This window comes from Aricia agestis, chromosome Z (genome assembly GCF_905147365.1).
Source record: "Aricia agestis chromosome Z, ilAriAges1.1, whole genome shotgun sequence".
Classification (NCBI taxonomy): Eukaryota; Metazoa; Arthropoda; class Insecta; order Lepidoptera; family Lycaenidae; genus Aricia; species Aricia agestis.
Genome location: NC_056428.1, coordinates 23,988,685 through 24,015,921, shown reverse-complemented (window position 1 = coordinate 24,015,921; position 27,237 = coordinate 23,988,685). Strand labels below are relative to the sequence as shown.

The window sequence follows — 27,237 nt, the reverse complement described above, 5'->3', positions numbered from 1 at the left end:
AAGGAAAATCCAATTAATAAGATTAAAACAATTCTGTAACTAAATGTAGGCCAGTAAAACTTACAACATTAGTCGAAGCGAGATTTCCTGCTCGAAATCATATCTAATGTCAACAAGTAACTTGGCGACTATCCCAGAATTTATCATCCGTAAAAAACATTAGTTCAAGCTTTGGATAGAGTAATTACGGTTGTCGAAAAAATTGACTGAATAAGGGACAGTTCACATTGTGACATGGTAATACGACGCATTTTTATATGAGAGAATCACGCATTTCTATACCATTCAGATCTTCTGGAAGACATTCCATTTTTGGAATAAGATGTACCTTTGTACAAAACATATTTTTAGTTTCAAGCTGTTTTTTTTTACTTTTTTGTGTTTAATAGATCGTAAAATAAAAAAATGAGTTATACAAAATTGGGATAAGGTCTAATATCTGAAAATCTGTGTTCTTGTGTAGTAAATATAGTTCAGTTTTTAATGGCTTACTTAAAATTTCATCGTATCGCATCGACGCTCTACGATGCAATGTGACCATGTAATGTTTACTTCATCATACATTTCTTGCTGTGCAACTTTTGTCTAATATAACAATAAATCTATCAATACCTAAAATAGCAACTACTCTTTGTAGAGGACTAAAATCATAATCGTGGGGCCGTACAACGAAACTTTTTTGAGACTCAAATGAATGAATGGGAATGCCACGTCCTATTCTAACAAATGTTAGATGACGTTGTTAGAGTAGGACGCAGTATTCCGATTCCAGTCTTGTCTCCAGCTTGACTCCCAAAACTGTTTTATAGTAAAACCTAATTAGCCCCCTAAATAGCGCTATCGAAGTTTTGAAATTGGCTCGACATACAAAACTCTCGGCTCGGCTCGCCTGTATGCTTTGGCGGGACCAAGCAGACCTCAGACCAAATACTTCAGACTGTCTGAAGGTCTTTCTTTGAGGTTTTTACCATATTATTATACCTACATCGAAATTAAAGCTACAGCTAAAACCAAAATATTATATTCTTAGCGTTGATGGCATCACGTCTAGCTCAGCAATTATGATGATTGAATGATTACCGCACACTGTGCTACTCGAATTTACTCGTAAATTACCATTTAGAGCATCCACGTCGCTAACAAGTAACTGCAACGCAAAACCATAACTTTTAACAATAATATAATATTACTAGCTAATCCAGCAAACGTTGTTGTGTCATATCTCGGGTAGGAAAAATATAGAGTCAGGGTCAATTCAGACCGCAAAGCGACGCGTAGATGCATTTCTTTTGTACTGAATTGACAGATTTCAATTGCGTGAGACGTCTTGCAAATCTGTCAAATACATTAAATTTAGAAATGCTACGCGTCGCGCTGCAGTCTGAATTGACCCTAAGGGCCAACCCACACGTACCACAACCACACGACAACCACAACCACACCACGTGGTCGGGTGTATATTTCGTATTGTAAATGAAGTGGACCATTCACACGTACCACATTTTGCAGTCGTTGTCGACCACTTGTGAGATAACTTGTCAGACGCAACCACGGCCGACCACATCGCAACCACATCGCAACCACGTCGCAACCACATCGCAACCACAACTTTGCGTCGATGCAACGACAGTGCGCGCGCACCGCCCGCGCTCTTCCCCCCTCCGTTTCATTGACTTTCGTACGCAACCACTAGCGACATCGCAACCACGTCGGCATTTTGTCGGTACCACAACGCAACCACAAAATGCTGCAGCGACACCATTTACACGTAACCACTGCTCGACGACATTTTGTCGTTGCGATGTCGTGTGGTTGTGGTACGTCTGGGTTGGCACTAAGAGTCAGTGGCAGACACCGTTCAAGATAATGGTTGAAATTTCTGCAAAATCGAGTCCCGGGAAATGACATTCCCATAAAAGAATTTTAGCGCAATAATTATTCCATCCGCTAATCGCTTTTGCGTTTGCCCAAGCAACGGCCTGTCTGTAACAGGGATCTTCGAGAAAAACAAAAGCATTAATGTCCGAATCACTCCATTCAAGGCGGTCCAGTGACAATGATACGGACTTTTCACTGAACTGTGGATTCATTTCGTGAGATTTAATTAACGTTACTGTCTGGAGTCTACCTGGCCCGGGAGACAAATGAAACTCTATTTTAATTCCTAGTTAACTTAATCAGGTTGAAATTACGTAGACTGATTTGTTAATGTCGCGCTGCGTTAAATGAGATAACAATAAAAAAGATCTTGAAATAGTACGACGCGACGCGGCCGTTTATTGCATAATTGCAGTCTTTAGGGCCAGAATATTCATTTCAAATAACTGTGGATTTTATGTGGATCTATATATATTAGCAACATGATAAAGTGGTATAAGTTACAAGGCTTGTTCATTTTATTAAAAAAAAAAGAGAAATAATTGTCCGTTATAAAATATTAGTTAAGTATCTAGTTCTTCCACTCACTTCTTCAATTTTCTTATTCATATGCATGTATTGATTTTAAAACTTATTAGTAACAGTAACTGGAAATTTCAAACATAACTGCGTCAATGTATTTAATATATTGCAGCGGAGCTACAATGGTCACATTTAGCAATTCATCTCAATCAATTCAGCAAATGAATTGTCAAAACTGTCAAACTGACTAATGTCAAATTAATACGAATTACTACAGTGCGACAAGGTTAAATATGAACGTGGGCGGTGGCGCTGCTCGTAAAGGAGAACTGTCAAAAATGACGTTTTTGTATGATGGCAGCGTTAGTTCCTTTTTTCGACACGTTCATTTAAATACTTGTCGAGTTGTAGACATGAATTGCAAGCACTTGTATTTTGCGATTTAAAAAAAATGAATCATATTATGATTCTTAGTGTGAATCTCCAAAGCGACCATTTTAGCCCCGCAGCTCGAACTGTTTTCGTAGAGGTCGTAGCAGTTGCGTAGCACATGGCGTAGCTCAGCAGCATCTACGTTCGTAGACCTACTCGCGCCACCCGTGCTGGCAGAGTTGGCATTGCAACGTGACATACTTAAAAAAGCATCGCAACGCTTCTTTAACCGACTTCAAATAAAGTATGATTTCTCAATTCGACCGTATATTAATTATTATGTTCATCTTTTTAGTACATCGTCTGTAATAGGTTCATAGAAAAACTATATACTTAACCGTAATAAGAAAGCTAAGTATGTTTTATTTTGTGTTTTACTTGAATCTTGTATTTTTGTCTCTGTGAAATTAATTTCAAGGCAGCGTACAAACAACTTAACTTTTTTGTTTTTAACGTTAAAAAATTATAAAACTCTAATAGTTATAAAACTTGTTTAGATTATATTATAATTAATATCATAAATCTGCACACGTTCTACAGTAAGTCACACATTGTAAAGACAACACATTTTTCCGATCAGTTGGGTATTTATACAGCCTAATACTAGTGGTTATGATCGCCCATAATGGGTTATGAACTACGTGCGTCCTTGTCATTTTATTTTCAGTTTTATCGCCGAAACAATACACTTGTTACTTATGAGCTTTGATATTATAACTCAGGAGTAGTACAGGTTAAATTAATCCCAGGGTTAACCCGGGTATAGGTTTAAACCAAGGTGATAAAAATAAGATACTGATGTCACATTTTTATGTAACACTAGATGACGCCTGCAACTGGGTTGCACCAAAATTTGTCTGTAAAGTACTGGGAAAGGACATAATCCTATGTCCTTTCCCGGCACTCAAAGTATCTCCTTATCAAATTTCAGCAAAATCGGTTCAGCGGTTTGGGGGGTAGAGGCAAGACACAGATAGCTGATAGACAGACACACAGTCACATTTATAGTATTAGTATGGATGTAATGATTTGTCTTCACCAAGGCCTCGAAGGCCAAGAAAGATAATCACATAGACTATTATAATCATTACCGTACTCTTCTTTTTACGTCGGAATAACTTTGTTGTAAAAAAATACTTTATAACTTTTAATTTCACCTTAACGAGATTTTCATCCTCAGTTTCTTGAACATTAATTTAATTAAAATTAAACAAATCTCGATGATTTTAGAATTAATTACGGAATTAAGAAGATAAAACAAATGAAGGCTTGTCTTTAATTTTATAACATGGTTTTGGCTGAAAGGTTTTAAGGGCAGGTCTTTTGCCCCTAGGGCGGAGTTACATGCCCTCTCTTCCTGATTAATTCCAAGATAAAAGTCATGGTTAAGTTATTTAAGAGACCTCTCGTAAAAATCCACAATTACCTGAACTTTCGGGGTATTTTTAATCTTGAGGGTCCTAAATCAGTAACTTATTATCATTAGGATACCGCTGTAAGTACCAAATACCTTTAGGCTACGAATAATAAATACTATGGTAGAGTAACTGAGTAAAATAATTGGTTCCACGAATTGCACACCAAGGTTTACATATTTTCCTGGAACTTTCGTACTTTCAGTTTGTGGTCAAACACGGTTCGGTCATACAGTTTTTGTTTCTCTAGCTATAATAAATACAATTATGCAAATCGATAAATAATAACTTCATACAGTTATGACTTATATAGTAGTTCAAAAATTAAACACTTTAAAGGTTGGATGAGATAACAATTACTTACATTATTTTAGTTAAGCACAGCAACTGATACTTAAATTGTTGAAGTGGTAAGATTATAAATTATATTATTATAAAATATTATCATTTTGGTCTTTATTCATGTAAAAATATTATATTCAAGTGCCTTTAGGGATTTAAGATTTATACGTAGGTAATTTTGAATTCTTCTTTTTTTTTTTTTTTATTAAATAAGGGGGCAAACGAGCAAAAGGGTCACCTGATGGTAAGCAACTACCGTCGCCCATGGACGCTCGCAACATCAGAAGAGCTGCAGGTGCGTTGCCGGCCTTTTAAGAGGGAATACGCTCTTTTCTTGAAGACTCAAGAAAAGAGCTTATCTTAAAAGAAAAAAAACGGTCTTTTCGCTTTTTTCTTCGTTTTATTAAAATGAAATGAAATAAAAAATATTTTTTTCTAAGTAGGTTAAGTAGCTAGAACGTCGTGTCTGCATGAGGCCTATTTAAACGTTTACTTCAATATTTTACGAGAAAAAAAAAAACAGTCGAAATCTATCAAAACCATATTTATAATATTGTACTTATCTATGTGGCGGTAACCACGATTCACCTAACATATATCCCACATCTATTTGTACCGTAGAATTTGTAACATATAAAATGATCGAAAAATTAATAAACATACTTATAACAATATTTTACTTGGGCATTTCATATTAAACTCCTAAAAAGTAAGATCGTGATATAATTTTAGTAATAAACAATACTGCAAGTATTGTTTATTACTAAAATTATATCACAATCTTACTTTTAGTTGTGTAGGTAAAAAAGTGTAAGCAATATTATGTGGAGTTGGTGACAATTTATGGGGTACAGGCGAGGACAGGCACGTAGAGGGTGGGCTAAATTATACCCAACATTTTAGGGTTAACACACCATTCGCCGTGTTTTTATGAGACTGCCAACGAGTGAACGGATCAGCTGTTGTAACACAGAGAACATCGAAATATCATGTATAGAACGATACTTTTATTTTGAGCACATAATATGACTACATTTACTAAACACTAGTCCAACGAAATTATTTGACGGACCCAAGTATCACAATTATGGCCTAACTGAAGGTTAGTAAGAAAAACACCTAGATGTGCAATGTGCATTTCGTGGAACTTCCGAGTCAGTTACTCTTTCATAGTAGTTAATATTATTCGCAGATCGAGTTACAAATTATGCATTGATCATGAGCTCATTTCGTCTTATACCTAAATATCTATCCTTATAAGGACATTAGGGCCTTTAAGTTCATGATTGCTACCATGATTGAGCTGTCTACATTATCCACAATCGTCGATTATAAGCCATTAATGACGAATGTGCCTCTCTTGTGATCGCGCGCATTTGCTCCCATTTCATAGCACCAGATGATATCACTATAAATATTGTATTAAACAAGAATAATATAATAACGGCTTCTCGGAAAAATATCAAGCAATATCCTGTCAATGTTATTTTGTTTCCTTATTCTTGACGCAGCTGGAGCCATTGTTAGTAGCGGCAGGAAGTGCCTGGCACATACTCTTTCGAATGCATTGGCATATAAAGTTTGATAATATTGTAAATCAATTTCTATAATAAAGCTTCTGGCGGTACCCACGTTTGTGTAATGTAAAACAAAACTATGTGATAATACATTAGAGTGTGTATCTGTTCCATGTAGAGAGTTCACTGTAAAAGTAGAAGCGCTGAAAAATCAAACATTTTTTTCACTTTTGCATGGGAAAAATTTGGTCTTTCAGCGCTGCTACTTTCACAGTGAACTCTCTACACACACTACGTGGGAGAGCCATGCTTCGGCACGAATGGGCCGGCTCGACCGGAGAAATACCACGTTCTCACAGAAAACCGGCGTGAAACAGCGCTTGCGTTGTGTTTCGCCGAGTGAGTGAGTTTACCGGAGGCCCAATCCCCTACCCTATTTCCTTCCCTACCCTCCCCAATTCCCTTCCCTTTCCATCCCTACTTTCCCCTATTACCCTATCTTAAAAGGCCGGCAACGCACCTTTTTTTTGTCGTTGGGGGAATGCCTTTACGCATCCCCGGGGCCTGGGGAGGACCATCGAGGTATGTGGGACTCCCCGGGACTACCCACTAAAACCCCAACGGAGTTCCTGCTCCTGAAGATGGGACTACGGCAAATGCGTAATACACAACCGCAGCCCCACCACCTCTGCCTCTTCAGGCTCATCTCGTGGACACCTTTCCACATTACTCCGCGACGATGCGCTGGAACACCTAGCGCATCGTGGCCTACCCGGGACTCGATGTCATGGGCGACGGCAGCCCCATGCCGACGCCCCGAGTTCCTCTGCTAAGGCGGTACGTCGTGACCATGTCTGGCCCTTGGTCTCTGCCTGGGCCTTCTCCGAGGATCGAGCGCCTCCGCCTCTCGCCTGCGCTCCGCCTCCTCTTTCGACGACATTACCTCTTCGGCGAATGTCTCGACTGCCCTTCAAGAGAGTTGGCTGTCCAGCATCGCACGAACGATGGCCGGCAGCGTGATGTCAGGTCCAATAGTGGCCTGTAGGGCCGCTCTTTGTCTGCTCCAAGCGGGACAGACGAGCAACGTGTGCTGCGCCGTATCCCGATCGTCACTGCAATGATGGCAAGCAGTGTTTTGCTCGCGTCTGGCCATGTCGCACAGATACTGACCGAAGCAGCCATGCCCGGTCAGTACCTGTGTGAGACGGTACAACAACGCACCACTGTTTCTGTCCTTCCTCACGTTTCTCCTGGCATAGCCAAAATATTTCGGCTAGTGACTCGGCTTCAATGTCCCACGGGATACATACAAGAACACACGCGGTATTTTTAGAGACGGTGCGGTATCCCCTTATCGCCCTTATAGCTATCGTCCGTTGTAACTCAGTTAGGATCCTTCTGGTCCTGATCGTCAGTCGCTCGGCCCATATCGGCGCACCGTACATGCACATGGAGCGGATTACTCCCATGTACAGGCGCCGACATCCCAAACTGTGATACCGGCGGACTGGCGGGTCTTCTCCCGAATCGGGGGGACCCCCACCGATTCGGGAGAAGACCCGCCAGTCCGCCGGCAGCCTTGGAGAATTTTGCCGTTAAGCGGCGGAAGTGCTCTTTAAAAGTCCACCGGCCATCCAGCACTAGACCCAGGTAGGTCATGGACTGACTGACCTCAATCCTTGTACCACCTACCATAACGGCAGCTCCCGTCGGTGGCGCGTTTCGTGGGCCATGAAAACAGATCGCCTCGGATTTCTCCAAGGCGACCTCCAGGCCCAGAGCGCGGATGCGGCGCACCACCTGGGCAACCGCAGCTGTCGCAAGAATTATGACCTCGCTGTAAGTTTTCCCGCGACAAATAACTAGTGTGTCATCGGCATAACATAGCAGCACTACTCCTCGCAGGTTGGCGACACGTAACACCCAGTCGTATCCGATGTTCCACAGGTGAGGGCCTAAGGCAGACCCCTGCGGAACACCGCACACAACTGCCATTCTTTTCCAGCCTTCTTTTGTTGGGTACTCTATGTATCGCACCGAAAGGTAATCTCCAAGAATCCTTCTCAGGTACTTGGGCACCTTATGATACCAGAGCCCTTCCTTTATCGTTGCCCAGGGCAAGGAGTTGAAGGCATTAGAAATATCCAGGGATATTGCTAAAACTACCTCACCCCGACTGGTTCCTTCCCTTACGATGGTCCGCAATTGATCTATCGCCCCGATGGTGGATCGTTCCAACCGTAAGCCAAACTGATTGGCGTTCAGGTTCGGGCCAGCACGATGAAGGTGCTCGGTGAGGCGCGCAACGAGCACTCTCTCGAGTATTTTGCACACCTCATCAAGGAGAACGATCGGGCGGTACTCGTACGCCGAAGGCTGAATCTCTGGTCTGCCCTTTTTACGGAGCAGGACCAGCTTGCCGCGCTTCCAGAAACTCGGAAATCGGCATTGTGACAGATAGATATTCAGTACGGTGAGTACCCGCTCCCCCATCTCTTCAAAGGCGAGCGACCACACGCGTTCTTCTGTCGCATCTTTGCCACTGCTGCTGCAAGTTCCGCCGATGTTATGGGCGGAATTTCTCCGTCTGACTCATCGCCGGAATCATTTGGTGGCGCCATCGTCGGCGGAGTCCAGTTAGCCCTTGAAGGGAAAAGGGTGGAGAGGACAGAATCCCTTAGCTGTGGATCCAGGCTTTCGGTGAGAGGTGAGGCGGCCGGGTGAAGCTTTTGCCTTATACATTTATAGGGACGACCCCACGGATCCCGGTCGAGAGTCTCCAGCCACTCTGTCCAGGCTTCGTTTTTGGCTCGGCCGGCAACGCACCTGCAGCTCTTCTGATGCTGCGAGTGTCCATGGGCGACGGAAGTTGCTTTCCATCAGGTGACCCGTTTGCTCGTTTGCCCCCTTATTTCATAAAAAAAACTAGTAGTTTTATTACATACTGACAGCTAAAATGTATAACGTGGGCACCGGCCTGACTGAGCATACCATCTCGCTCGGTCGGAAGATCTTCCTTTGTGGCCACCACGCATATTCCACGATGCCACAATGAATATTATGACCATGATTGCGACAATAGTATGAATCTGTACATTTTCATAATCTCTTGTTCTAAGGCCCGTTTCAGTAAAATATATTTCACTTTAAACGAATAAATCGACTGCCTCTACGAATAATATTTACGATCACATTCACAACTTTGCAGAAGAGCCATTTTGAACTTTTGATGACATATTTTTTTTTTATTTTACATAATTATTACAGAATACAATAATATTGAATTTATGGCATTTTTGTACTATTTTACTACGTTTTAAATACTACTCATTAGCATAATATCTATTCTATTGTAGATTCTAGTATTTTTTCAAGTAATTTGCCAGACAAGTGACAGGATCTAGCCATCCCAAGTTTTCATTTAATTAAATGCCAGTTTATGTATATGTCACGGTAAAATGAACAATACCGTTAGATTGCAATATCACTAAGTGATCGATTGTTAACAGTGGTTCACTAATTTCGAATGATTTCGTGTTCAAAATACCTTACAGCTTTAGAATTATTATACCATCGTCAAGGTAAATTAAATTTGTTACTAGATAAGTAAGGGCAGTTTGAATGATAAATCAGTTAAACTTAATATCCCGAGCCTAGCTTAAAGTTAAACCTTATATTTTTCATATAGTCATTTAATTTAACACTACGAATTTGTAACACAAAAAACCATATAATCGATTTCTAAAACATACATCGATATAATTATCATATTATATCAATTTGCGTCCGCGACTGCCGCGTGGATTCCGTAAATTTTTCCGGGTTAAAAAGCTTCCTATAATCTTTCCCGGGACTCAAAGTACAGCTATATACCAAGTTTCAGCCAAATCAGTTCAGCGGTTTGAGTGTGAAGAGATAACAGAGAAAAAGAAACAATTTTGCATTTATAATATTAAGTATAGATATAGGAACATTACAATCTTACGGTATTTGGAATTTTACGGCAATAATACAATAAAACGAGACAGGAGATTGAGATTTAAGTTTACGTCCGCAAAGTTTACTCACTGACTCCCTTTAATTAAACTACGCTTAAAATTATGGCACGCGAATACACTCGTAGTTACGATCACGATTACAAACATTGACAGATTACAAGTTTCCGTAAAATACATTATACGGTGTACAATGTAGGTAAAATGGTTCAGAAGTTTTGGTTGACAATCTTAATAAGTGCATCATCAACACATCATCCATACTAATATTATAAATGCGAAAGTGTGTCTGTCTGTCTGTCCGTTACCTCTTCACGCCCAAACCACTGAAGTGATTTTGAAATTGAAATTTGGCATGGAGATACTTTGAGTCCCTGGAAAGGGACTCAAAGTATCTCCATACATACATAGGATACTTCTTATCCCGGAAAATGTACGGTTCCTGCACGATAAACGAATTTTGGCGCAACGGATTTGCGGACGTCATCTAGTAATAAAATAAGTTTTAACATAATATAAGGACCTCGAAGTTATGAAATGGCTTGAGTATAAGTAATATATATTTTTATCGATGTTCTATAAAATATATAAAAAATTATATATTACTTATACTCAATATGACACTGTTTCTTTATAGATAGTCTATAAAGAAACAGTGGATCACATTTCAAATATATTTACAGCTAATTTAATTACGCCTCGTAACAACTTTACGAATGAAAGAATGAAACTATTTGGTACAACAGAAGCGAGATTCAATTTTCATATGAAATTCTGTGAAGCTAGTGAAAAAATTCAAAACTCTGCAACATTCGATCAATATTGCATTCAATCATACATGGGTCTGTATAAACCCTTCATTCTGTTACCATCTGTTGAAATGTCTGTATCTCTTTTTAACTAGTCTATGAAGCTAGCTGGTTCTTTCGTGTTAGATAACTCAGTTCTTTTATCTGTACCCATATTATAAAGGTAAAAAGTTTGTTTAATTTATTTAATTTCACTGACTACTGGACCAAATTTTATGTAATTTTCCACAGCTTACAGTAAGCCCGGGTAAAGGACAGAGGCTACTTTTTTGCGGCAATATTTACGTGCTGAGCTTCGAGAAATATCTAGTACTCAATGATATTTTTATAAGTACTATTAGATGAGTCGAAAAATGTGGTTTTGCCACGTACGTTACTTCGGGCATGAAAAATATAATATTATGTTTGTCGAGTAGACCTTCTCGATAAGCACAAAAAATGTCACCAAAATCCGTCCAGCTGTATAGCGAATATAAATGAAACATAATTTGTAAAACACCAAAAATAAATAAGTATATTTTACAAAAATAAATAATTTTTAAACACATTATCAACTGCTGGGTTAAGGACGCTATCATATTTTTCCACAAATATCAGCGATTTTCAGGTACCATTTTAAAGAATTAGAAGTCACACTGCAAGGATATTTTGGTTTCAAATGAAAGATAATATTCATCTCCACGTCTACACCATAAAAATTTTATAGCCGCATATAAAATTTTCACATAAATACGTTTTAACCATCACAATAATCGCAAAAGATTAAAAAATGGGGTTTGATTAGGTACCATTATAGCTAAATACACTGAACTAAGGAAAATAAATATACAAAAAATTGTTGCTTATTTAGTCCCCTGTACAAATAGCTAAATATTTTATATAAAAATAAATAACATTTCCATTTATAAGAAAAATAAGAAACACTCTCAAATTTCTTCATACATTTTCGCCCTATCAAGAAAGCGGCGAGCGTCGTAACCGCCACTGTACAAGGCGCGCTGATATTGAATGTTATTTTAATGTCCTTAACGTCGATATTCGTACTGACCTGCTATAATTTTTGTGATAGCGTCCTTAATAACAATTATAATTTAAGGGGAAACTTCACAAAAAGGCTCACTATCACCCTTTTATTACATACCTTGAGATCCTTTGAACGAAACAATCAGTATTTGATTTAAAGCGATTCCCTCGATTCCTACGATGCTCACGTACCTTCCGAGAAATTGGGTGACATAACTGAAAATTAGACCACTGAGGAATAACTGGGGTATGTTTCCCTATCGATATTTCGAGTGACCGTTTCGGCAATGATTGGACTCGCTTTGACTTGAGTCTGTTTATTCCATGTGCAATTTGTTTTTAATACCTGGGGGACCGAGCTTTGAACGAATTTTAAAGAGGGAAGAAATATTATAAAAAATGTTTAGCGGTTTTTAATGGATAATGATTAGCTAGACTGTTTCTTCTTTTTAAAACACCTACTTAATAGTAAAATACAATCGTCGCGTTGCTGAAATGCCGATTAATATACTTAATAAAATATCTAAAATATTGTGTTGTTTATCGCCTCTAGTACACCGACGCTGCGAACTGCGAAACAGCGGCGAACCGATTAACTGTCTCATCCGCCACACGACAATGGCGTATATTGCATCTCGCTCTATTCCTGTTTCGCTTCGCGTTCGGTTCGCCCTCGCTGTTTCGCAATTCACAGCGTCCCGTCGGTCTACTAGAGGCGCAAAAGTAATCCAGAGTTCTAACAATTTATTATTATTATTAATATTTATGCATGTAGTGTCAGAAACTTACCTGAATTGGACCTAATAACTGTGGTAATACTGATGGCAATCTCGTCTTGGCCTAAAACTTTCAAATGTTTTAATTGAAGGAATTTGATGAAGAGGATAATTTGCTAATATTTTACCACACAGGGGCAAATACTCATTTTTTCCCATATAATATTTAACAAACCTTGAAACTCACCTACTTCATCTGACTAAAATTATATCTGCGGGGCCTAAATGGTCACATTTAGCAATTCCTCTCAATCAATTCAGCAAATGAATTGTCAAAACTGTCAAACTGACGAATGTCAAATTAGTACGAATTACTAGATATGAATTGCAAGCAAAAGACCATTTTGCGAATGTTAATCGTATTATGATTCATAATATGATTCTTCAAAGCGACCATTTTAGTATGGCCTACTATAATGGCCACTATAATGGCCCGGTCGGTTCCTAAAGCGTCCTTTTATGCAAAAAACGAAAATTTTCAAATTGTTACCCACTTCACCCACACAAATCACGACTCAATTTTTTTTGTCATAACAGTAAATACCGGAAATAAAAAAGGGTGTAAGTGCCAAAAACAAAATGTGGAGGAATTGTTGATCAAAATAGTAGCTCATCTTCGTAATAGATTTTGTTTATTTTTTTAAAGGAAATACTTTAATTACGATAAAATCTCTTTGTGTGTAAGTCTCGAACCGGTAACAACAACAATGTGCTATGTCCACCATTTTCATAACACTCGCGGCACGCTGGCAGGAACTTAAACCCTTTTTTTTATATTTATAAGTATTTTAAAAGATGTAAATACCAAGCAAAAAACTACGCTAGTCACTTAATACTTATTTTAGGTTATTGGCGATGGCACATAATATAATACATTTTTGGTAAAAAATACGTTTCGAAAATTTTGGCGTACCCTTTTTTTATTTCCGGTAATCCTTATAGAACTTTATCAACTTCACTTAATATTCATAATATTACTAGCTGTTGCCCGCGACTGCGTCCGCGTGGACTTCAGTTTATAGCGCGCGATGTCAACAAAATTGGTGTCAAAAGCTTTTATAAAAAAACCCTGGTACCCCTTAAATCAATACAGCTGTGCAGTGTGCACACAATAAGTATTTCATTTTTTTATATTAAACTTTATATTTTATGCCAAATTTTAAAGCTTATTTAGCCCTCCAATTACACAACTTTACCCATAAACTATTTATCATTGATAGATTTAAGGTTACGTCACTGCACAGATAAAGTACTGAGTTATTTAATACCATAGAATAGATATAACAATCGAAAAAAATCGAAACTTAAATGTAAGATGATACCACGTCTTATAGAAAGACTTTTGAGCAAGCGTCAGCGCTATGTAGAAGACGCACGGCGCCATCTATTATGAATTGTTGGACCTAACTTAATTTGAACAAATTTACGCATTTTCACCCCCTTACAACCCTTTTTTCCAGTAAAAAAAGTAGCATATGACCTTTCTCAGGCTTTAGACTATCTGTATACAAAATTTCATTACAATCGGTTCGGTAGTTTTGGCGTTTGACGTGAAAACGAAACTGACAGACAGACAGACAGACAGAGATACTTTTGGCGTTTGGCGTGAAAGCGAGACTGACAGACAGACAGACAGACAGAGATACTTTCGCATTTATAATATTAGTATAGATTATGTGCACACTGCACAGCTGTTTTTGGGTATTTTGATTAATTAAGGGCCGCGCTACACCGGAATGGCAGCGGCGAGGCGAGCACTTTCAGCTTTGCCATTCCGGTGTAGCGCGGCCCTAAGAGGGGTACCACTTACCAGGGTTTTAAAAAGTTTTTAAATTTGACACAAATTTTGTTGACACCGCGCGCTATAAACTAAAGTCCACGCGGACGAAGTCGCAGGCAATACCTAGTTATGAATAAAAACAATATTATATAGTAAAGTAGGTATGATTAGTTGTGTTACAATAATAAAGTAAAAAATAAAACGCCATCTGTTTTCATATATTAGAACTAAAATGTTCATTGCATCGATATATTTCTGGATTTTTTATAATATTATACATAAATTAATACATTTAAGATTTTTGAAATATTATTTTAATACACACCCAAGACCCAGGAACATTGAAAACTTTTTGTTCCGCCTGCGGGACTCGAACCCAGGACCCCCGGGATGAGCGCTGCCCACGCGCAATGCGAATTAATTTTCATCGATATTTTCATGGAAATAAGATATTTTCCCACATCAAAATGTAGCCTATGTCCTTTCTCAGACTCTAGAATAACTGTGTACAAAATTTCATTGCAATCGGTTCAGTAGTTTTGGCGTGAAAGCGAGACAGACAGACAGACAGACAGACAGAGATACTTTCGCATTTATAATATTAGTATGGATTAAGACTTCAATGTTACAGCTGTGTTTGCTAAAAAACTTGATTAGCTCTGAAGCAATTTTAATTAAAATCACTTATGTATTACCTCTACATGTATTGGAAATTCGTGGTTGTAATTTTAAAGCAATCTTCATCCAATTATGATGAAATTCAGGATGAGCTTAATTTTATCTCCCCTACACCTCTTAATTTCAATCCTGTGGTACACGAAAAATTATTTTAAAGGGAAATATCACAGTAATGAAATAACACGTACTATCTTTCAACATTAATTTGTTTTAAAATCTTAATAGCATCTTATATTGTAATAAGGAACGTATTTTAAGCAATTACTTCGAATGAAATATACTTATTTATTTCTATATAATAAACTTCCAAGCAACGGCTGTAAGTATAGCAAAAGTGTCTGTCTATCTGTTACCTCTTCACGCATAAACCGCTGAACCGATTTTGCTGGGTATATCCATATTTTGATTCCTGGCAAGAACATTAGAATACTTTTAATCCGGATAAATGTACGGTTCCCGCGCGATAAACGAATTTTGGCGCAAAGAGGTTATGCAATTATTGTTGGCTACAAATTATAATTATTAATTTATATAATTTAACTAGCGACACGCCCCGGCTTCGCACGGGTCGGGGCCACTGAAAAAAATATTAAAATCGATTCAGCACTTTTGATTTAAGTATAATACTTAAATCAAAAGTGCTGAATCGATTCATTAATATTAGTTACTGCCCGTGGCCCACATTGGTCGGTACCGCCGCAAAAGCTACGTCCCGCAATTTTTAAATCTGTAATATCATCGAAAATATTCATTTAAATCATATGCTGTAAAGGGCCATACATTAGATCAACAATATATTTAATTGCATAAGGATTAATTCTGTATTTATTAAAATTGCTTCGGAAATTAGCTATTATTATTGAAAAGTATAACCATAAGTGATAGATATATTACCACCGCGAAGTTTTCTGTAGCCTTTTCAATATGTACAATAGGTACTTGGTATATTATTTTGATAAATATCGTAGGGTTCAGCCTGCGTTTGCAATGTAAGCGGAAAAAAATGTAATTATTCACGACATCACATTAGAAACCCCAACAATAACAGTATTTCTTCACTATTTAATGAATGTTATTATACTTATAAACCTTTCTCTTGAATCACTCTATCTATTTAAGAAAACCGTATCAAAATTCGTTGCGTAGTTTTAAATATTAAAGGGAACAAAGGGACATGAGAGAAAAAAAGCGACTTTGTTTTATAATTTGTAGTGATGATGATGAAGTAAGACAATTTAGTCACGCTGAAATACATTTGTATTGCTTAGCTTAATAATCGAATAAACTAGTAAAATCACTTTAACAAAGCAAAGAAAAAAAGCAAAGAAGCCCAGGAATAAAAAGTAAAAGCGAAACTTAATTAATTGTAGGTGAATGAGTCGATGCCAATTAAAAAGTTAATTTATCTCACTTTTAACTATCTCTTTTAACTTCTTATATCGCTTTTTAATCAGTCCAGTTTCTGTTTCAATTTTCGTACGTCACTTTGAAAATAATTTTATACCTGGATACTAGATGAAGGCGGGCGTCATTAATCATGATGTAAAATCTACGAATAATAAAAACTATTTATTATTTGTAGTGTAAAATAGAGTTTAAAAAAATATAACACCTGTGTAGGTCCATATTGATGAAACCAGCCACTGTCACCGAAACATATTGTTACAATTAAAGCAATAACAAATCAACGATGTTATACTAAAAAAATCCCCATCGGATCAAGATCGAAGCTAAATCAAATCATCAGACTCGTAATCGAAATGGAATCACTTTCGAAAGCATTTATACTTAGCATTGTGATTAAAACGAAACAGAAATCCCATTTGAGGCGAGTGGCATAGTTTGTAAAGCGTTAACATAAAATTGTTTGTAGAGCGACCACGGATATCCTGGCAACAAAAACAAGTCTTTGTACCCAACACAAAGGTCGGGGTGCTGCCTTCCATGCTAATTGTCACCCTTATAAACTGGTAAAAAGGGGTGAATCGAGAACATCCATAATATTTTAATGCTGTTGTCTCGCAAAGTGTCTGTCTACTATACCCTGCAATCTTTCCGCATAAACTAGAGCGATTTAGATAAAATTTGGCATGGAGATAATCTGCAATGGAAATGGTTTCTTTCTACGAAAGAATAGACGAGGCAATTCTTTCGGAAGTCTGCTGTGGCCTGTGGTCATGCTAAACCATCACTCTGAAGATAGATTTGTAATGGAAAATGTACGTACAAATTTGTGAGCCAAGTAAATTTTATTTTCGCTGGAAATACCTAGTAAATTATAATAGACTAAACAAAACTTATACTTTGATTAATTTACTAAAATTGAGCATATTACCTTCGCCAAAATTCGTTTAGCGCGGGATTGGTACTTTGTGGTTTGTGGAGATTTTTCCGAGATAAAAAGTACATCCTATGACTGACATCCTTTCCCGGGACTCAAAATATCTCCATACTTTTCAGCCAAATCGGTTCAGTGGTTCAGACAGACAGACAGACAGAATATTAGCACGAATTTATATTAATACGCGAGTGAAAAGCTTTCGATCCCTTCATAGGTGATTAAAATTTTGCACAGTTAAAGTTTATATGGTGAAGGAGTGCATCGAGATAATATTATTTTGAAATTATGCTTTTATCATACATTTTTTAAACAAATAAAACATTATACACACTACAACACACTCTCCATGGGCGACGGTTGCTTTTTCTTTTGTTGCTTTTTCCAAATTTCAGCAAAATCGGTCCAGCCGTTTACACGTGACCACGCGAATAAGCATTAATTTTTAAATATAGATTTTTTATTTGAGGTCGAATTTCGACCATTGAGCGATTTCTAGTTATATTAATTAACGCTAGCCTGTTAGAAAACTTCGATGGTGCGATGTAGCATTGTGATTTGTGGCGCTAATTGGTCCGCTTTATCCGATTTCGATTCTGTAGTGTTAAAGTAGCAATTCAAGCCGAAACAATAATAGAAGTGAAGAAAAACACAACCGTATTGAAATATCTCGTTCGAACTTAAACTTGTTGTTTGCGATGGTTTTATTTAACTTAGTCAAAACAAAGCGAATTGTTTAACTTCCGAGTCCATTAAAACAACTTCCTTTGATTTACATAATATAACATTCTTTTTGCGTAGAAAATAATTATAAAGTTCTTGTAAGAGCAAGATAAATAGAAGGAATTTATAGTATAAACAATTCATTTCTGGGACTTATATTGTTATGATAATTTATTATAGGAATCACTATAAATGATGCTAACTAATCCGACATACGTTGTCCTGTCTTAAAAAGAACATTTAAAAATAAGCTGTTACAATCTGAACCAACATAAACATTATTTACTTATTAGTAGGATTCTATTTTTGGTTTTGATGCTATAATAATAAAATTATTGATAATTATAATTTCTTTAAAAAAATCGAAGAATGATATAAAAATTATTGCATATTAAAAGCAATAGTTAAAATTATAACCGCTCATTAAAAGCATCAACTTTATAAAATCACTTTTTTGGGTTTGCTTGCTGTAATTACCGAATTTATTGTTCGATGTCTATAAAATAATTAGTTATTTTAACAAAAAATTGAAACCGACTTCCAAGTAAAAACAATAACATTACTTGCTATTAAATGAACTAAAAATAATTAAATAATTCTTACTCTTTAGTAGTTCTTGTTTCAGAATTTGCCTAAACCTCAACTATTTCTGCATACAATCTTCATTATTTTGAAGTCGGCTCAAAATCGTGAATTTCAAGACAAAATATTTTGGGACTTTGTCTTTGTCTGTATGTTGTCTGTATCTATCATAAGTATAATACCTTTTTTTTTACACAGTGAAATGCTGTGTCGCATTCGACGCAGGCGATGGGGATTCTCGCTGCGGATATGTGGGGCTCATCGCGGCGAAGATAGTGAGTGCCGCGGCCCTATCCACTAAAACACTGCGATGTTCCTGTCTCCTACAGCTGGCGGATGCACGGGTCCCGACGAGCATTACTCCGTAGTTCCGTCAGCGCAGCGCCTGCTTGGTAATACCTATTAAGTATAACTAGAGATCGCCCAATGGTCGAAATTCAACCTTAGTTTCAACGACATTAGGACTACTACCTATATTTTGTGAAAAAATATTGATTTTTTCAACTCTTGTCTCTGGGACTCAGCTGATCTTAGACTGGCCGTGTAAGCCATAAACTTATAATGCAGTATATAAATAAGTCTATGGTGTCATTGGTAGCATTGTCTAATAGTACCTACTTAGATTCAATAATTAAAAAAAACTAAAATCCATTTTCAATTTGTCACCTTGTTGTCAACAGACTTCAATCATAAATAAAAGAGTATAATTCGTATGTATAGGCTTGTCACTCAAAAATCTGACATTTTCCCTTGTGTGTGTGTTGTAGTGGGTGTAATGTTTTATTTGTTAAAAAAATGTATGATAAAAGCATAATTTCAAAATAATATTAGCTCGATGCACCCATTCACCTTATGTGTCGAAGTCCGTCTGGGAGGTAAGTCCGTCTAGCGGCAATAACTTCCATATTTGAACTAGTTTCATATGGCTCAGTGGGTAAAACAATATTGCAAAGTTAGTTTGACCTAAGAAACAGGCATGTCGCTACTAACTATCTGTTACGAAAAAAACGATCTCAATTTTTTTTTTTTCCGTTTTGTACTCGCAGTCGGAGTGTAAGTCTCTGCCAAAAAAATTAAAAAAAGTGGAAATACGAAGGAGTTTTTGGAGTTTCTTGGATTACTTAAGTAATTTAGTGATCCTTTTACTTATTACTTGTGTTCGATTCGTTAATATCGCTTTAATTTCGTTATTATCACCTGCAACATGTGTCTAACCTAAAATTGCAATAATTGGGAAGTCCGTCTAGTTTTCATAAGGAAAGGCCGTCATATGCCGGTCTTGCCTCGAATCAGATATTGTCAACATTTTCAAATAAACATGTCTTTATTGTTAATTTGCATTTAAACTTAGGACTACTAAATCATAGTATTGTCCAAATTTTACTGCACGAAAAGAGCATACAAGAGGGGCTGATAAAAATGGCAAAAGTTATAAACAACAAATTAAAAAAAGATTGGTTTGGTTTTTTCAATATTCCCAAAACCAACAATTATTTGAGATAATCAAAATTTGAAAAAAGATCCTTAAAGAGCAGGAAATTTCCTTAAAAACTCCTACCTCCCGGACCAACAAACCTTATAATTTTAATTGAGCGGCGTAAATAATGGTAAAAACGCGTAACTTTCACGTGCATGGCCTCAATCTGCCACGTAAACTAAAAAGTTATTTTAACTAACTAAATATTAATATTACAGAATAAAAAAATAGATACTAAGTAGACGTATCAATAACAATAATCAAATCAAAATTTTATACGTGGGAGAGCCATGCTTCGGCACGAATGGGTCGGCTCGACCGGAGAAATACCACGTTCTCACAGAAAACCGGCGTGAAACAGCGCTAGCGCTGTGTTTCGCCGAGTGAGTGAGTTTACCGGAGGCCCAATCCCCTACCCTATTCCCTTCCCATCCCTACCCTCCCCTATTACCCTATTCCCTATTAAAAGGCCGGCAACGCACCTGCAGCTCTCTGATGCTGCGGGTGTCCATGGGCGACGGAAGTTGCTTTCCATCAGGTGACCCGTTTGCTCGTTTGCCCCCTTATATCATAAAAAAAAAAAAAAATGCAACTGTGCACTGTGATTTTCAACTAGGTCCTGACGTCATCATTGTGGGCGGGGCTTAAGAGGATACACCAGTAGTGTTAGCACGGCGACCAGCGGAAATGCGAAAGTATGGACAAACTGTGGAAATAAATCTAAGGTGCCGTTCCGATCTTTTTTCGTTCCGAAAAATTCAATTAAAATGCCACTTTATGACAGACTATAGTCACAAACTGTGGAGATAAACTTAAGGTGCCGTTCCGATCTTTTTTAGTTCCGAATAATTCAATTAAAAAGCCACTTTATGACAGACTATAGTTCTAAAAATTCAAATAATATCCTACATTATGACATATACTATAGTGTGTCATAAAGTGGCATTTTAATTGAATTTTTCGGAACGAAAAAAGATCGGAACGGCACCTTAGGTTTATTTCCACAGTTTGTCCATACTTTCGCATTTCCGCTGGTCGCCGTGCTAACACTACAGGGGCGAGAGAAATTGAAAATAGGTATTTGAAAATGTATTGCTGTCTCACCAATCTCAAGTCTCCCACCGCAGAGCGCGATAGAGACAACACGACAAAATTTCTAATAAAAGAACAGAAAATCTTCGATTCGTTGTCCGCTGATTCCTTCTCCAAAACTTAACCGATTTAAGTAATTTTTTCATTAAAAATTAAAGCAAGGCTTGAGCTGTGTTCCTATGTTTTATTTTTTTTGTATTTTCTAGCCAGTTTTGTTTTATGAGTGTTTGAACACAGAGAAAAATTTGGCCATTTTTTGGGTTTTTGGACGTTCATATCTTTTTTAATAATTAAATTATGAAAAAAAAGAAAACATAGGGACATGCTAATAGTGGCCATAGATATTCAGGAAAAAAATCAGAACTCTACCGGCATTATCCAGGGAGGAAACAGGGGACAGCGTTTGTATGGAAAAACGGCGGTGTGGAATCCTCTTAAGTCAGTACACTTTCAGCGTTTGTCAGGTGCACACGTAACGAGACTCCCAATAAATTGGTGTTTTTTGCGTTTTTAACAAGGAAAGGATGAAGTATTGTGTTTTACAATGTCTAAAACACTCAGACAGACGTTCTGATAATATAAATACCATCACATTTCATTTGTAAATAATTTTAAATGTAATTTACATATAAAAGATCTAGAACATTTTAGCTTTCAGCGTTAATTATACTACTTGACACTAGGTGGCCAGACCTTTGAAAGATAATACAGACGTAAATGCTTATAATTTTGCATAAGTTTATTGCAATAATCATACTTGAATACTTAAAACCGTGATACACTTTGTCTTAAACACATTTAATAGGTAAAACCGTACTTATATAGCTTTTATTGTCATATTACTTATAAAGCGCCATCTGTCGTCATCTTGGATAACTATTATGAACGTAACAAATATCCAGGGCCGTATTTAGAATTAAATTATTAACCGACTTCCAAAAAACGAGGAGGTTGTATTTTTATTAAGTATCGCAATGACAGTTTGTTTGCTAATGTTGATTGTTGACGCGCGCGTTTTTATTTGCGGACATTTCTTTTAAGTTTTTATTTTAATTTTTTTTGTGATAATAATAGGTGATGATGTGATATTATTATAGTAATTGATAAATAAAATAATAGCTGAATCACATTCATTGATAAAATATTACCACAAATCTTTTTCATGAAAGTTTTGGATTCGCTCAAAAATAAAAAAATAAAGTACTTAACGGAAAGAGTTGAAGTTGCCACGGGGTTGACCAAAAACAAGGTAATACCTTAAGGTTGGGTTGCACCAGAGGCGTGGTTAAAGTTATGGTTATAGTTAAGGTAAATTTAACTTTATCTTTAACCTTAAGTTTGATCGGAGAAATTGACAGCTGAAGGCTGGTCCAACAAGGTTATAAATGAACGTGGGCGGGGCGCTGCTGGTAAAAGAGAACTGTCAAAAATGGCGTTTTTTGTATGATGACAGCGTTAGTTCCTTTTTTCGCCACGCGCATTTAAAACCTTGTCGAGCTCTATGGTTATGGTTAAATATGGCGTCTTGATGGCGTAAATTTTTAACTTTAACCAAAGATTTGACATTTTGAATTATAGTTAAAGTTACAGTTAAAGTTAAAGTTAGTTGGTGCAACCCAGTCTTAATGTACAGAATTGGTCGATTACTTACCTATAAATTAATGCTATCAGAAAATTTTGCTAACGCTACTTTTTTAGCAAACAAAACTATCATTGCGATCCCATTCTGATCGCGCGTGGATTATCATCTTTCATGTACTTATCATCGAAGAAATTGATTCATTTGTCGGAAGTTGATTTCTATCACTGGTGGTAGGCATCATGTAGACGTTCAGAGAACATTAATTGCAAAAATTTATTCTGAATAAAAAGTTTGAGTTTGAGTTTATCAGGTGACTCGTTTACTCGTTTGTCCCCTTATTTTATATTAAAAAACCGGTCAAAATACTAATCCTTATTTTATTAATTGAACTTATTATAATTATTATTATACATTTTTTAAAGTTCTGAGTACGTCCCATAATATTCAAGAATTTTGACACCTAGTGTTAGATAGCTGAACTACGTAGTAACATTAACATCGACCTAAGCTAGTAGTTTTGCTTTTAGCCGATAGATGAAATACTGAAAAGTGGGCGGAGCTTGACACCCCCTCACCCCGCAAATTGTCACGCTTTTCTTAAGGAAATTCGATTACGACACCTCCTCTCTATATTAGCTTCATGGGCGTGCTAGTGTAATAAAGTAATAAGTGTAATATGAGCAAATTGAAAGTAATTGAAATAATAATTACATTTCAAATTGCTCCATTCAAATTTAGTGATGTAACCTATTAAAATATGTATTACTTCAAAGTTTTGTTAAGAAAATAAATAAACTGTTAACGAGACCACTTCATTATATGTTTTAAAATCTTCAGTCGAACTACTGTATGTTTTACAGCCGCCACAAAATAGAATAAAACCCAGAAGGCTACTTTCGCGTGAATAAACGATAAAAAATTAATTTCATTGCTTGGAGCTTAAGATTCGTTTTAGAAAGAGAAGGTGCTAGTCTAGATAACAAAATATTTTAAATCATCCTCCTTCCTCTTATTATGGGGCTAAAAAGAAAATATACCGGCGTGATACAGCGCTTGCGCTGTGTTTCGCCGAGTGAGTGAGTTTACCGGAGGCCCAATTCCCTACCCTTCCCTTCCCTATTCCCTTCCTTACCTCCCCTACCCTGTAATCCTATTCCCTCTTAAAAGGCCGGCAACGCACCTGCAGCTCTTCTGATGTTGCGTGTGTCCATGGGTGACGGAAGTTGCTTTCCATCAGGGGACTCGTTTGCTCGTTTGCCCCCTTATTTCATTAAAAAAAAGTAGTATAGTAACTCAACATACGTACCTCCTAAGTAAAGAGTGCTAATTTAAAGTGTAGCACACTGCATGCTCTTTTACTGTGGTTTTTGTACGAAGCGGCAAAAGTACTTTAAAGTTAAGAGGGAATGTCTCGCCAACTTCCACGCCGCGGCACATTTTAAAGATGAAAGCATTTTAGCAAAATTATGTTTGGGAACTTTAGTGTTTTAGATGACTTTTAATAGAGACCCAGGTTTATGATTGAATTGTCTGGATCGAAATTCGTGGTGGTAATTTTGAGTCTTATAAATTATACGTCGGGTTAAAGAGACAAATGTTTGCTTTACATAGGATGTAACATAAAGAAGTGATCTAACATCAGGGTGTGTGTCTTTGAATAGTCTAGCTGTAAAAGTAGCAGAGCTGAAAGAGTATTAATTATTAATTTTATATGCACAAATGTTTGATGTTGGGATACATTTTCTCATAGAAACGCAGAAATCAGAAGAAAATCTTTCAGAGCACGTATACACACGAAGTATGATGACATCTTTATGTTACACCCAGTTTGATTGCCTCTTTTTATCCTAATTTTAATCACCATGACTAACATTACGATTTCTAACATATCGATTTTGTGTCTGTAGCTAGTATAATATTATAATTATACTAGATGACACTCGCATTTCCCGAGAAGATAGGTTCTCCCGGTGCCCCGGGAGCCTCTCGGTGAAGACAGGCGGCGGCATAGGCCGGTGCAGTGATGGTGGTGCCGGAAGCGGCAAGCGCTGCGGAGGACGCGGTAAAATGCGTAGCAATCCCGCTCCTCCGCGTGTAGCGTTGATGAGGGCATGGAGGGGTTTTAGTCGGTAAACCTCTGTGGTGGGAGTCCGACATACCCCTGTGCTTTCCCCCGAAGGGGCGCGGGATGTGTAATGCATTTCCCCTCCTTAAAAAAAGATGACACCAGGATTTCCCGGGACTCAAAGAATCGCAATACCAAATTTTAGCAAAATCGATGCAGTGGTTCGGGCATGAAAAGATAACAAACGGACTTTCGCCTTTATAATAGTAGGATAGGAGGATTAAGATACTATATTCATAAAAGCAGAAAAGTCAATAAGGTAAAAGACAATTTCGAGCCAAACTAGTTAAATATAGTGATAGTGTATAGTGTCGCTTCCTTGAGAAGCCGGAAACTTCGTTAAGACGGTGTAGACTCGACTTTCACCACAACGCTTAACTTAGGGCCCGCGCACATCTCCTCCAAGTATTATAAAATACTAGATGTCCCGCGCAGCTTCGCCCGCGTAAATTAGGAATTTTACAGAAACCGTACATTAGGGTGTGTACGTCTTCCTTGTGGAGAGTTCACTGTGAAAGTAGTAGCGCTGAAAGACCAAAATTTTTTTTCACTTTTGTATGGGGAAACTCGTGACGCCCTTGCACATACAAAAGTGAAAAAAAAAAATTCTTCTTTCAGTGCTGCTACTTTCACAGTGAACTCTCTATATATATATATATATATATATTTAAATCGCCGAAGACTTGTTGCGTCTTTTCAAAGTCGAACCCTATGGCGTCTACCATTTCCAATGACTTTTTAATTGTTATTCGTGCGAATATAGTTAAATTGCTGTCATGTGAATTCTATTGTCGACGAGAAATTTTGTTTACGTACGAAAATGAGATATTCAATTTGAAATAATTCTCGCTGGTTTTTTGCTTCCGTTCTCGATGGAAATCATGTGACACATTGTATATTTTTGTATTCGTTCCATGCGTTTAATCGTTTTTCCTACATCCATTTAAATGTATGCATATATTGATACCGTATATTGTACTATATTAATTCCATGCATTCTACTAATTAAGTGACTCCTTACTATATTTGAGATTATATCGGTACCGTATATTATTTTTGTATGTACGCCATAAACTGTTGAGTTTGTTGCTTCCTCCTAACATTATATGTTATATCGATACATACATAGGTACCTATATAATAGATCCCAATATTGCGTTGCGTCGGTCCCATTGCGTGATGTGGTCTCTGTCTACCCCAATGAGGGACAGGAGTGACGATATGTATGTATGAATAGAGAATCATCCCTCTTTATGAAGTCGATTAAAATGAAATACTTATTTCTATAACTTGGAGTACATAACAGACATTAAAAACAAGTTATCCCTATATTACATAGATTAATTAAATTTTAAATTATAATTAGGTAAGTCCGCTAGGCTAACTAAAAAATATTAAGGATAATTATGATAGATATGATCATTTTATTTATGTGAGCGTGTTTCTTCTGAACTTAAGTATGAACACAAAATAAAACAATTGTTTCGGTAGTAGGTATTTTTAAGTTTTATTGTTTAAAATCAAGTAGGTACAATAATAAACCCATAGTCATAATAATCAAAGTGTCGGACAAATCAAATACACCGAAATAGGAACATAAAAGTAATTTAAGAAATTAACAATTTTAAGAACGACCAGTTGAGAGGCAAATTTACTGTGACACTGACTATAATTAACTTGTGTATGTAAGCAATACTAGTTTTCAATCGTGGCTCTGCCCACGTGACAAGTTGATAAAATTTAACAAATTGAAATTCGTTATTAGCCGTTTAGGCGTTAAAAAAATAAAACAAAAATGCTTAGAAAAATATTAACCTGAAGAATCACATATCAGACATACCTATCAGTACAAAGTCTCAAAAAAGGCCCTTTAGGCGTCGAAAAGAAAAATAAAAATGCTTAAAAAATTATTAACGCACCTATCAAAAATAAGATAAATCAGTCCAAAATCTCAAAAATTTACACAACTACACAAAAATTACACAACAATATATATACTTACTTTGTTTGTAAATTTAAATTATGGTTATTATCAATAATAGTACCTATTATTTCTGTTCATTTGTTTTGTACAAAAAGAGGACGGTATTTGATTATAATAATAATAAATTTTTTCGTAAGTAGTAGGTTAACGAGCGCGCGTAAACAAAC

General features: G+C 36.9%; 1 long non-coding RNA gene across 1 annotated transcript; it reads left to right on the top strand.

The window, feature by feature from the left end:
* The first annotated feature begins 1,401 nt into the window (after window positions 1-1,401).
* On the top strand, window positions 1,402-26,931 carry LOC121739022. Its single transcript, XR_006037382.1, has 3 exons — window positions 1,402-1,584; window positions 22,976-22,984; window positions 26,921-26,931. It is a non-coding gene; the product is annotated as an uncharacterized LOC121739022 (long non-coding RNA).
* The last annotated feature ends 306 nt before the right edge of the window (window positions 26,932-27,237 follow it).